General features: G+C 38.7%; 1 protein-coding gene across 1 annotated transcript in view; it reads right to left on the bottom strand.

The window, feature by feature from the left end:
• Positions 1 to 14555, bottom strand: part of GALNTL6 (polypeptide N-acetylgalactosaminyltransferase like 6) — a 1232148-nt gene that overhangs the window by 1033322 nt on the left and 184271 nt on the right. The window lies entirely within an intron of this gene.

The raw sequence follows: 14555 nt of genomic DNA, 5'->3' as shown, positions 1-14555 counted from the left end.
CGTTAGCTGGCGCTGTAGCTCACTACGCTAATCCTCCGCCTGCAGTGCCGGCACCCTGGGTTCTAGTCCAGGTTGGGGCGCCAGATTCTGTCCTGGTTGCTCCTCTTCCAGTCCAGCTCTCTGCTGTGGCCCGGGATGGCAGTGGAGGATGGCCCAAGTGTTTGGACTCCTGCACCCACATGGGAGACCAGGAGGAAGCACCTGGCTCCTGGCTTCAGATCAGTGCAGTGCGCAGGCCGTAGTGGCCATTTGGGGGGTGAACCAACAGAAAAAGGAAGACCTTTCTCTCTCTTCTCTCTCTCTCTCTCACTGTCTAACTCTGCCTGTCAAAAAAAAAAAAAAAAAAAGAAATATCACGTTAAAGATTGAGTATTATTTTGGTGACACTGATAGCTTTTGGATGTATGAAAGATTTAGGAAAAAAACTGCCCTTCACAAAAGCATAGAGAATATTAGAGAATACAATTAAGAGGAAGATATGAGGAAAGATATAATGACTTAAAGTGATATTAAAAGTACACAAGAATGATATAATACAATTTATGAGAATCAGAAGTATTACTTTTATAACTACACTTTAAAGTTTATTTGACATAATTATATGTAATATTCTTTTTGTACCTCTTTTTTAAAAATTCAAGAAAGACACAAAATATTCTTAAAGAAATAAAATCTTAATAGATGTCTGTAATGATTAAATTATGGTGATGATTTCTAAGATAAGTATTAGTCAAGAAAGTTTTCAAACAGATATGGCAATATAAATTTGATATTTATTATTTAAACAAATGATACAAGAATCCTAATAACTGCAGTAAGTTATCAGGGAAATAAAAGCTATGAAACAAGCAATGAGAAATATTTGGCCATGAGGGAGGAAAAAAGCCCTGTTTTACTCTTCTTGTCTTCTTTATTCCCTTCTCTTGCTCAAGAAAACAAAAAATGGATTATAAGTATTAAGTAACACTTGATTTTGTACTTCTAGTCTCACAAGGACTTCAATTGCTGTCCTCACTACTTATTTCACAAATTAAGTCCATGACAAGGAATCTGTGGTTTTCTTCACTGGGGAACCACCCACTCTCGACCTCTCATTGTATACTCTGCAGATGCTCTCTTCCAACTCAGCATTGCAGCCTGTGGGGCCAGCATCGTGGTGTAGTGTGTAAAGCACTTATGAGTGCTGGTGCATGTCCCAGCAGCTCCACTTCTGATCCAACCCCCTGATACTGGCCTAGGAAAAAGCAGTGGAAGATGCCCCAAGTGTTTGGGCCCCTACCACTCATGTGGGAGACCCAAATGAAGCTCCCAACTCCCAACTTTAGCTTGGCCCAATGCTGGCTGTTGTGGCCATCTGGGGAGTAAGCCAGCAGATGCAATCAATCAATCAATCTCTCTCTCTCTCCTCTCTGTAACTCTGACTTTCAAAAATAAATAAATAAATCATTAAAACAAACTAACAAAAGAAATGAAGTCCATCAAGGTACTTATGGTATTCCTTCAGGGGTTATGATAGCACATAACTAAATCAGGTCAGTGAGAGATTTTGAGATTTAGAAGAAACAATTATCACCTTTTCTAACAATCTGGATCAAGAGTATTAGGCTTTCTTAAAGTTAGAGCTTTGGGGGAGAATAATTGGCTCTATAGTTAAGATGCACATTTGAATGCCTGCGTCCCATATCACAGTGTCTAAGTTTGAGTCCTGGTTCCAATCCCAATTCCAGCTTTCTGCTAATAAACACCCTATGAGGCATAGGTAATACCTAAAATATTTGATTCCCTTTCATCCACATGGGAGACCTGGATTGAGATCCTAGCTGTCAGCTTTGACCTTGCCCAACACCAGCCGCTGTAGGTAACTGAAGCATGAATCCGTGAATGATAATTTTCTGTCTTTTTAGCTCTCACTTTCTCTGCCTTTTAAATAAATAAATATTTTAAAAATAAATGAGGGCTTTGAGAACATAAGGCAAAATAATTAAATGAAATAGAGCTCAAGTATAATAAGTATTCCAAATTATTAATTAACTCTTAGACCATTTGGCCTGCTAAAACAAAATACGATAGTACTGTGAGTTTATAAACAACAGAAATATATTCTTCACTGTCCTGGAGGCTGGGATTCCAAAACCTAAGCACTGGATGATTCTGTGTCTGGTGAGGCCCATTTCCTGGTTCATAGACAATTATCTTTTTACTGTGTCCTAACATGGCAAAAGGCATGAGGGAATTCATAGGGAACTAATTTATATAAGCATTGATCTAATTCATGAAAGATCTACCCACTGAGAATTATATTTCGAGGTATCAAATTTAGGAACTCACAAACATTCAGTTCACAACACTCCTAAAACCCTATCCTCCTGTAAAGTGTAAGAGGGTCTATATGTTGAAGTTAACAGAACAAACTATGACGAGGTTTGCTTTGGCTATTTCTGGGAGCAATGTTTGCTCTCAACAGAAACCTTACATAAGAACTTCATGTGGACCACTTTTTTAAAGATTTATTTTATGTATTTGAAAATCAGAATCAGAGAGAGAAAGGGCGGGGGGTGTTTCATCTCTTGGTTCACTCCCCAAAAGGCCACAATGGCCATGGCTGGCACATGCTGAAGCCAGGAGCTAGGAGCCTCTTCTGGGTCTCCCACACAGGTGAAGAGGCCCAAGCACTTGAGCTGTCCTTCACTGCCTTTCCAGGCCACCAGCAGGGAGCTGGATGAGAAGTGGAGCAGCCAGGACTTGAACCAGCACCCATATGGGATGCTGGTGCTGTAAGCAGAGGCTTTACTACTATACCATGGCAGCAGCCCCTCACTTGGACCACATGATGAGAATGAAGACTGTCTGTTGTAGTCAGGAGGCACAGTGGAGCAGCGCTTAAGACACATCTGGGCAGTCCCAAAGTTAAGTATGTGGCCAGCAAGGAGTGAAGGAGAATGTTTCTCCTGTTTGGAAACAAATTGCAAACCTATTCTTCACTCAGGGAAGAATGCATGTATGTTTCCTGTGACTCAGAAATAGTTCAAGAGGGAGAAAAATTGAAGTTATTTTGTGTTTTGTCTTAGAAGAGCTAGAAAGGAACTTACAGCTGCAAATAGTGCCTGCATGGGGTGAAATAACTTAAATTCATAAAGGGAGGAAGGTTCAGCCAGCCAAAGCAAAATCTCTGCTTTGTGTCTGCTGGAGAAAGAGAAGCTGATGGCCTAGAAGACAAGGGTTATGTCCTAGTCAATTCAAAACTAAATTGCGGCCAGCGCCGTGGCTCACTAGGCTAATCCTCCACCTGTGGCGCCGGCACCTGAGGTTCTAGTCTCGGTCTGGGCGCTGTATTCTGTCCTGGTTGCTCCTCTTCCAGTCCAGCTCTCTGCTGTGGCCCGGGAAGGCAGTGGAGGATGGCCCAAGTACTTGGGCCCTGCACCCGCATGGGAGACCAGGAGGAAGCACCTGGCTCCTGGCTTTGGATCAGCACAGCGCACCGGCCGTAGCAGCCATTTGGGGGGTGAACCAACCGAAATCTGACTTCAGGAGAGAAGCAGGGAGCAAAAGTGCCTGAGAAAGCAGCAGCAGATGACCCAATTGCTTGAGCTCCTGCCAGCCACCTAGGGGAACAGGATGAGGTTCCAGGCTCTTGGCTTGAGCTTGGCCCAGCCCCACCTATTGCTACCTAGGGGGAAAGTGAAACAGTGGATGGAAAAATCTCTTTTTTTTTGTCTCTCCTTCTTTGACATTCTGTCTTTCAAGTAAACAAAATCAACTTTTAAAAAAATGTTTAGGATGAGTTGTCTCCTTTTAAAAGGGAAAGTGTCTTAGTTGGATGCAGTTTTGGATGGTAACTTTTTTCTCTTTAATTGAAACTCTTATATTGTATAAAAATTACATCATTTTGGGAATATTTAGATTTTTCAATTCCCCTTTGACACACAGATTTCCTACAACTCAAAAAATTACAAGAATGACTACAATGTTGAAAATGATTCATTGTAACTACTATTCCTCCTATTGCCACCAATGGCAAGGATGACGGAATGTAACACAGCCAATCTGACTGAGCTCCTGGCGTTCACTTGCACGCAGTGCCTTCATGCAGAGGCACCTCCCCACTTTTTTCTGCTTCATCAGATTCTGGGGCTGCAGGTGGCTGGAGCAGTGGAGAAAGGGTGCTTGGCATGCATAAGTTCAGGGAAATAAATGCATCATAGGAAAACTTTAATATACAAGGAATGAGCATTGATGGACAAACACTCCTGGTCCTCACTTTTGGGTAGGAAAATTGTGGGATGTGTTCTACAGTCTTCAAAGGATTTCCCACAGCATGGATCCAACTTGCCCATAGCTGATGGACATTCTTTGGGAAAATTCAGTATATTTTCCAATAGGAAGATTCTAACCAAGGAGAGCTCATTTTCCATGTTCCCAGACTTCATTAGCCATAATTGTTAAATTAGATCTCATTTACTTATAAAATCATTAAGAATTTAATGAGTCTTTTCCCATTTTATAACTCTCTAGGGAACATATTGAAAATTGTGAGTTCATGTGAAATCACTGTCTACAGTTTCACATTTTCATACTGAGTTCATAAACACTCACTGGTCTAAGTACAGGTACCCTGTAAGTGTAAGATCATCACGATTTAATAACTCCCCCAACGAAAGCTTTTTTCTTTCTCACCATATTCTATAAACATATTAAGATTATTGATGGCAGGATATATTACTAATTACAGATCTAACGTTTTACTTCAAACTGTAAAAGAATTTGCACAATAACATTGTTTATAGCATAATAAAAGAAGATTTAAACATTGGTTCAAAATAATCTTCAGTGTTCTGAGTAGCTGTCATGTTGTTATCTAATTTGTAAGAACCTGTAAAGAGAAAATAAAACTAATATAAAGGTTGTCATAAATAACAGTCAATGCTTTTTTGAATTTTAATGGTAGCATGCCGGGCCAGCGCCACTAATCCTCCGCCTTGCGGCGCCAACACACTGGGTTCTAGTCCCAGTCGGGGCACCGGATTCTGTCCTGGTTGCCCCTCTTCCAGGCCAGCTCTCTGCTGTGGCCCGGGAGTGCAGTGGAGGATGGCCCAAGTACTTGGGCCCTGCACCCGCATGGGAGACCAGGAGGAAGCACCTGGCTCCTGGCTTTGGATCAGCGCAATGCGCTGGCTGTAGCATGCCGGCCGTGGCGGCCATTGGAGGGTGAACCAAAGGCAAAAGGAAGACCTTTCTCTATGTCTCTCTCTCACTGTCCACTCTGCCTGTCAAAAAAAAAAAAAAATGGTAGCATGGCGACAAACATTTTAGATATTTTCAAGTCGCTGGAAATGAAATTAAACTACTATTGTTCTTGGCTAAAATGCAACACTAGGCCTAGTATACAAACTCTGTGTCCAGGGAGCCGATATTAAACCAACTTATTTTACATGGTTTGAAGACATTACAGTCACTGGACTATAATCTAATATAAAAGCAAAACAAATATTAGCCCTTCAAGACCAGTGCCTTAAGACTCTCCAGAAATAGCACACGTTTGCAGACAAGTGTGGTATTCTCCCTGGGCAACATATTCTTGAAGTTTCTTTGTTCTTAAATTTAAACTGTAAGTGGTGTTTCCTTTCCATAGGCAATTGCAGAGATCGTTGAAGTCCAGCCTCTAAATCTACTCCACCTGCCCACCATTGTGTTGACACAAGTTTGGGAGTCTGAACCTTGAAGTTATTCATACTATCTCATTTCATTGCCTAAGGAATAATGTAAGGCTATCACTAAACTTATTGGTAGACATGGGGATTGCTTCAGGAACCTAAGATGGACAAATGAAATACCAAGAGACATTTCCTAAGGGCATCTGGGACTAATTCCCTTATGCTTCAGAGATAGAGAGAAAGAGAGAGAGAGAGAGAGAGCACCTTAAAAGACTCTCAAAAATTCCTCTGGACACTATCTCTTCAAAGTGTGAGGCTCTGTCAAAGCTATTCTAAGAACCAATATTAAGACAAGGGCATCCCAGAGGGCAGATCTGATAGAATCACTGAGTATGACAGCCAGTGTCACTGGTTTAAGCCAATGCTGCAACTGCCTTAACTAGTATGTTTTTGCTTCTACAAATTTGTAAGATTTACATAGGTTTGTTTGTTTTGCTAATGCTTCCATAAAAGTGACTTAGCACATGTAGAAGTTTTGGTTGCATAATTCTACATTACTACAAAGTAATTTCTTATTAAAATAATATTTCAATAACAAATAACACAGCAGAGAGACTGAATTTTGCTTCTGGATGGTTACAGGCTAAATTGTGACCTTCCCTCCTTTGAAACTAAAGCCTTAACTCCTCATTTCTCAGAAGATGACTTATTTGGAGATAAGGCATTAAAGATGTAATTAACTTAAAATGAGGCCTTTAGGGTGGGCCCTAATCCAATCCCACTGAAGTCCTTAAAAGAGGAGTTTAAGGTGTGTGGCGAGCTGGCAGTGGTACATGTGCACAGAGGAAAGACCATATGGAGAGGCAGCAAAGGGTAGCTATGTGCAAGACAATGGCCTCAACAGAAACCAACCGTGCGGGCAGCTGGGTTTTTGACGTACTTCTCAAAGATATGAGCCAATTCATTAAAATAACCCTTGCTATAGAAGGCTATCCTATTGATTTTGTTTCTCCGAATAACCATGGTAATACCTGGGCTAAATAAGCCTCACGCATATAAACACTGAAGCCTGACATTGCTTATGAGTTGTTTGTGTTTATTTAGTCTTTCACATGCAACCTTTGCAAAAGCTTCCATTATTCTCTCTCATGAGCTACAATAGATATGGGAGAAGAATCCAAGCTACACTAAGATGTGCTGCCTCTTTGCTTGTTCTAGCAGAAAACATTCTCATTGCTGTATTAACATAATTCAAACAGCTAGTAAGAGTTATAAGAACTATTAAGAATTGTTGGTATGGAAATATTTTCCTAACTTTTTTTTTCACTGAAAGTTCTGCCCTGTGACAATGCTTTGGATCCTGAGAAATAGTTGTGAACAATCAGTCTCCCCTCCACCTCTCTGAGTCTCCCTAAGAATTGATTTGGGTTAATACTCATTCCTCATGAAAGGGGATCTATTTCTCTTCATGAACCCAATTTTGAGGGACTGATAGTTGCTACATTCAACAAATTGTGTGGAGATGGAATCTCATAAAAAGTAAAAGCAGGAAATTATGGAGCTGGGGAAGCTGTCTCCTCTTCAGGGAGTCTTTAATTAGGTCAACAAAGCTTGGTTGCCTCTGCAGAGCTGCAGACATTCAGAAAGTCGTTTGCATACATGTTCAAATATGCTTTCCAAAGGTATAACTTAAAAGGGCAAGAGGAGACCCAGTCAAAGTCTCATTTACTTGCAGAGATAATCAAGAGTCACCTGCAGATAAACACAACTTTGTTTTTGTTGCCCTGCCCCCAAATCTAGACCTTGGCCAAACAAGAACTGTAGCTCTTTAGAGACAGAAAAGAACACTGCTCATGCTTCTGTCTAGCCAGAAACAAGTTTCTAATAATTTGTTTTTGTACAAACCACACAAGTAATCATTTGAGACACATATTTTCCAATGATCATTAAACACAATGTTTACAATAAAGATTATAATAGTGAACAGCAACATTGATAATATTGACAGCAATAATAGTGTTTAACATTCTTCTCTTGCTTTTAGTTATTTTAGTACTTCTACTAGGAAGCCATTGCAATCATTTTGCAATTTTAGAAAATGATATTTACTTTCATATTTCATTTGAAAGAAAGAAACAGAGTGAGTTTTCAGCCACTGATTCACTCCACAAATAATAGCAGTAGCCAAAAGTGGACCTGGCTTAAGGCAGGAGCTTGTAACTCCATCTGAGTCTCCCACATGGGTGGCAGGTTCCCAAATACTTGGGCTACCACCAGCTGCCACACAGGATACATATTACAGGAAGCGGGATCAGAAGCAGAGGACCAGGCACTCCAATATGGGCTACAGGCATCCCAAGTGGCAACTTAGTTGTTGTGCCAAACATTCTCCCCAACATTGCAAATTTTAAGAAAACTGAAGATAGCAGTAATTGATTGAAGGGACTTATATAACATAGGTTTTCAGTATGTTAGGAATCTCATTTATAAAATAATATCCTGTGAAATTAATGTCACATCAGTACAAGATCAAGGGCAAACAAGATGGTTCTTGCTCAGGTTTAAAACTCTGGAAATGGAGCTACTGTTTTGAAATGCACAGTAGATAATAATTTATGTATTTGAAAATTGCTTCCACTTCACAGAATTTTCCACATGCCAGATTAAGCATAACATTAAGTGATAAATATCATCATACTTCCTAATAAAGATGTGTATCACCATTTCATAGCGGCACCCACTTAACGTTAACAGTACTGATTCAAGAATATGGGCTGTTAATTTTCTGTTATGCAAGCAAACTGGACAGAGTGACAGAGGAAATAGGTTTGTAAGCGGCCATTTAAAGGACCTGTGTAAAATGGATTTTAAAAGAAAATGAAAATTTCATGCTCCAATTGCAGGTAATATGAATTTATCAGTAGCTTTGCTTCTTATTCTGTATAATGGTCACAGTGCTATATTATCAATTCTTTTCAGACATTACTAAAGGTGTTTGAAAAAATATAATGTGTACATGGGCTTTTCTAAACTGTTACTCTTTTTTTAAACTTTTTTTTTAGTAAATATAAATTTCCAAAGTACAGCTTATGGATTATAATGGCTTCCCCCCCCCATAACTTCCCTCCCACCTGCAACCCTCCCATCTCCTGTACCGTCTCCCATCCCATTCACATCAAGATTCATTTTCAATTATCTTTATATATAGGAGATCAATTTAATATGTATTAACTAAAGATTTCAACAGTTTGCACCCACACAGAAACACAAAGTGTAAAATACTGTTTCAGAAACACAAAGTGTAAAATACTGTTTCAGTACTAGTTATAGCATTAATTCACATTGAACAACACATTAAGGACAGAGATCCTACATGAGGAGTAAGTGCACAGTGACTCCTGTTGTTGACTTAACAAATTCACACTCTTGTTTATGGCGTCAGTAATTTCCCTAGGCTCTTGTCATGAGTTGCCAAGGCTATGGAAGCCTTTTGAGTTTGCCGATTTCAATCTTATTTAGACAAGGTCATAGTCAAAGTGGAAGTTCTCTCCTCCCTTCAGAAAAAGGTACCTCCTTCTTTGATGGCCTGTTCTTTCTACTGGTATCTCACTCGCAGAGATCTTTCATTTAGATTTTTTTTTTCCAGAGTGTCTTGGGTTTCCATGCCTAGAATACTCTCATGGGCTCTTCAGCCAGATCCGAATACCTTAAGGACTGATTCTGAGGCCAGAGTGCTGTGTAGGACATCTGCCATAATATGGGTCTGCTGTGTATCTCGCTTCCCATGTTGGATCGTTCTCTCCCTTTTTGATTCTATCAGTTAGTATTAGCAGACACCAGTCTTGTTTATGTGATCCCTTTGACTCTTAATCCTATCAGTGTGATCAATTGTGAACTGAAATTGATCACTTGGACTAGTGAGATGGCATTGGTACATGCAACCTTCATGGGATTGAATTGGAATCCCCTGGCACATTTCTAACACTACCATTTGGGGCAAGTCAGAATTTGGGACATGCTTAAACTGTTATTCTTACCACAATTATATTTAGGAATGCTTTAAATGAGTTCACTAATTTCTACTTTTACATATTTATGATAATAAAAGTAGTAGAATGTTATTCAATATAAAACATTTAAATAAACAGTAAAGTGAAATTCATTCATTTTACACCAAAGAAAACTTCTGTAAAATTTGTAGACTTGTAAATTCCTATGTTTCTTCATTCATATACTAATCTATTCTTTCTGAAAATGGGAGAGACTGTGAAGACTCCTTTTCCACTAACTTGTGTCACATCACAGTGTATAACAGATAAAGTTCCATGTTAATGAACTTAAAAATATATTGCACAGCATTATGTAGTAGGAATATTCAGCACCTCTCTGGCTAATTCGCTACAGAATGACTTTAGATTTTCTTCATTTCTTGATAAAATATACAGGGCTGCATTGAATCTAATTAAAAACCATCTTTTACTCACTGTTTGGTGCCAGAGACCAGCTCCGGCCAGGCCAGGGGCCCCAAGGTGTGAGAGGTGTCAGCACTCGAAGAAATGAGAGACACTCACAGCAAGGCTGATGGCATGGCTCTGGCTTTTGAGCACCAGACTTTATTTTTATATTATAAGCCATATAATGATTTTTTCTTCTTAAATGAAAAGCCTGTTGTCCATTTTTTCTAATTACATTTTTTTTTTGATTTTCAAGGGCATACTCAGAGCATGGGTTACAATCACAGACAGGTGCAAGATAACAGGCTGTCCACACAAGCCAAGGCCTCGAGTGCTGCTGAACTATGAAGAAATTGGCTACATAGGCTAGAATAGTACCTTCCTAATCTAATCCTTACTAGAAGCCCCAAGTTCAAAGCAGACCCTTTTTAAAATGTATCCCCTCTTTGCAATTTTTCTGTAATTCTTTAATTTCTTTATTGCACATATTTAAAGGTTTACTTAGATCTATTTTACAGGTTTGACATCCTAACCATTGTAGTATTTGTAGCATATAGTGAATTAAAGCTTTATTAACATCTATCTTTATTCTAGTGGGAAATATATGCCAGAGAGCCTGTTGCCTTTTAATTCTTTTCTACAAACAGCTCAGCCTTGCATAAGGCATTAACCCTTTCTTCTACACTAACATTCTGCTTGATTAAAATTCTACAAGGCAATGGACATTTTGGAGGTTATGAGACTAAGTGCTCTTCTATAAAATTCGGAATACAGCAATCATTAGCAGGACCACCAGGAAGCTCCAGCTTGCAGTTCCCATCAAACCTAAAACCACCAAGAGGACCACAGCTGTCCTCACGCCTTGCTGAGACAGACCTTCTGCTGTGACCTTGTCAGCCAGCTGAAGTTGCCTTGGCCCCGTCAGTTTGGTATGTTCTTAATTCCTGAGAGCGGAAATACTAGATCAAAGTAAACAAATATTTAAATTGTTCATGTGGAAAATGTCCATCCAGAGGTAGTAATTTTATAATCTGACCTCAAAACTAGGCAGTGTATCATCAAGACCAATACTCTTATAAATAGTCTCATTATGTACATTTTAATGTCTATAACAAAATGACAAGTTTCCGATTGCAATCTCATCAAAATACATAAGAATGAATATTTTGTCAACCCTTTGACAAAATGAAATTTACTAATTTGATGAAATTTTATTTTTATTATCTCTAGTATTTTTGGAAAGTCAGCTTTTATATCTTTTTTGAGAATTTGAAATTATCAATTCAATTATTTATTTCAATGTTTCATTGGTAATTTGGAAGTATTTTTTCCAAATAAATCTTCAGTGACATTTCAGTGCTAGTGTTATCTTCCCTTTGCCATTTTGTTTACTCTGTGTGTAATTTCAATCCTAGTTTCTTGGTTTCCAACTATTTATTTCTGTTCCCTCCATTCACTGACTCTTTTGGTTATAAATGGATCAGTTTTAATACTGACGTAGTTATCCCTGTTTCTTTTTCCAATTTGTATTGCAGCTGCAAAAGCAACTGAACTACAGAACAAACAATAAGTGTTTTTACTACATTTGTACTACAGTTTTTAATGTTCTAGTCAATCAAGAGGATAGTTCAAGTAAATAGAAGTATAAAGGGATAAAGACATTGCTTTTTTTCCTAATACTTGATATTTTCATCTATCATCTCTATGTGGACAGTACCTACATATAAATATTTCACCCAAATAATCTTCCTTATTTTTCATTTCATTACTTTAAATTAATTGTTTCATCAATACAATCAACAGAGTAAAAAGAAAACCTACAGAATGGCAGAAAATTTCTGCAACCACTCATCTTGCAAAGATTTCATATACAAAATTACACAAGGAATTTTAAAAATCCAATAAAAAACAATAAAGAATTCAATTTAAAATGGCCACAAAATATGAACAGATACTTAGAAGGAATTCAAATGATCAATATATTGAAGAAAAATTCACCACCAATAGCCATCAAGGAAATGCAAATCAAAATCACAGTAAGATATAAACTCACCTCAGTTAGAAATGCTTTTATCAAAAAGACAATGACAATCTGGCAAGTGTGTTGAGAAAGGGGAACTCTTATAATTGTCAGTGGGAATGTAAATTAGTATAGCCATTATGGAGAATGATACAGAGAGTCCTTAAAAACCAAAAATAGGCTGGCGCAGCAGCTCAATAGGCTAATCCTCCGCCTGCTATGCCGGCACACCGGGTTCTAGTTCCGGTCGGGGCACCGGATTCTGTCCCGGTTCCCCTCTTCCAGTCCAGCTCTCTGCTATGGCCCAGGAGTGCAGCGGAGGATGGCCCAAGTGCTTGGGTCCTACACCCGCATGGGAGACCAGGAGAAGCACCTGGCTCCTGGCTTCAGATCAGCGCGATGCGCCGGCCGCAGCATGCGGCGGCCATTGGAGGGTGAACCAACAGCAAAGGAAGACCTTTCTCTCTCTCTCTCTCTCTCTCTCTGTCCACTCTGCCTGTCAAAAAAAAAAAAAAAAAAAAAAAAAGAGAGAGAGAGAAAAAATAGAGCTACCATCTTATCCAGCTACCAGATTCCTAAATATAGATTTGAAGGAAATTAAATTAGCATACGAAAGAGATAACTCCCATGTTTATTGCTGTACTTTCACAGTGGCTATGACATGGAATCAACCTGTTTGACAAACCATCAGCAGATGATTGGATAAAGAAAAGTGGTAAATGTACCCAGTGGAATATTATTCAGCCATAAAAAGAATGATATTCTATAATCTGTAGCAGAATGGATGGAACTGGAGGGCATGATGAAACATAAAATAAGACAAATGTGGAAATGCAAATACTGCGTATTGTCTCTGAATGTAGACACTTAAAATTAAGTCAATTTGAATGTAGAATATTAACACCTACAGACTGAAATGGGAGAAGGAAGAAAGAATCAAGGGATTCTGGGTAATGTATGCAAAATACAGTCACTGGAGGAAATAAATTCTAGTGTTCCACAGTAGCATGGGAGGACTATGGTTCACATACATGACAACATATTTTATTAAATTTCTTAAAAGGAGTTGCTCAACAGCTCCCAATATGGGGTGATGATGGGGAGACAGAAGTGTTGACTGCACTGATTTTTATCAGTACACACTGCACATTCATACATGTATTAGCATATCCAATTGTGCACCAAAGAAAGGTGCCTTTATTAAGTGTTAATCAATTTCTTTTGATGTAAGGAAATGGAAAGAACAACTATCCTGTTTCAACATTGTACATCATACACACGTAATGAAATATCATTTCACCCAGACCAAGTGAGATTTATCCCTGGTATGCAGGGATGGTTTAATGTGCGCAAAACAATCAATGTGATACACTACATTAACAGACTGCAGAAAAAAACCATATGATTATCTCAATAGATGCCAAGAAAGCATTTGATAAAATACAACACCCGTTCATGATGAAAACTCTAAGCAAACTGGGTTTGGAAGGAACATTCCTCAATACAATCAAAGCAATCTATGAAAAGCCCACAGCCAACATCCTATTGAATGGGGAAAAGTTGGAAGCATTTCCACTGAGATCTGGTCCCAGACAGGGATGCCCACTCTCACCATTGCTATTCAATATAGTTCAGGAAGTTCTAGCCAGAGCTATTAGGCAAGAAAAAGAAATGAAAGGGATACAAATTGGGAAGGAAGAACTCAAACTATCCCTCTTTGCAGATGATATGATTCTTTATTTAGGGGACCCAAAGAACTCTACTAAGAGACTATTGGAACTCATAGAAGAGTTTGGCAAAGTAGCAGGGTATAAAATCAATGTACAAAAATCAACAGCCTTTGTATACACAGACAATGCCATGGCTGAGGAAGAACTTCTAAGATCAATCCCATTCACAATAGCTACAAAAACAATCAAATAACTTGGAATAAACTTAACCAAGGATGTTAAAGATCTCTACGATGAAAATTACAAAACCTTAAAGAAAGAAATAGAAGAGGATACCAAGAAATGGAAAAATCTTCCATGCTCATGGATTGGAAGAATCAATATCATCAAAATGTCCATTCTCCCAAAAGCAATTTATACATTCAATGCAATACCAATCAAGATACTGAAGACCTTCTTCTCAGAGCTGGAAAAAATGGTGCTGAAATTTATATGGAGACACAGGAGACCTTGAATAGCTAAAGCAATCTTGTACAACAAAAACAAAGCTGGAGGCATCACAATACCAGAATTCAGGACATACTATAGGGCAGTTGTAATCAAAACAGCATGGTACTGGTACAGAAAAGGATGGATAGACCAATGGAACAGAATTGAAACACCAGAAATCAACCCAAACATCTACAGCCAACTCATATTTGATCAAGGATCCAAAACCAATCCCTGGAGTAAGGACAGTCTATTCAATAAATGGTGCTGG

Source organism: Oryctolagus cuniculus, chromosome 2 (assembly GCF_964237555.1).
Source record: "Oryctolagus cuniculus chromosome 2, mOryCun1.1, whole genome shotgun sequence".
In the NCBI taxonomy this organism is placed as follows: domain Eukaryota; kingdom Metazoa; phylum Chordata; class Mammalia; order Lagomorpha; family Leporidae; genus Oryctolagus; species Oryctolagus cuniculus.
This window is presented reverse-complemented; position numbering and strand designations above follow the sequence as displayed.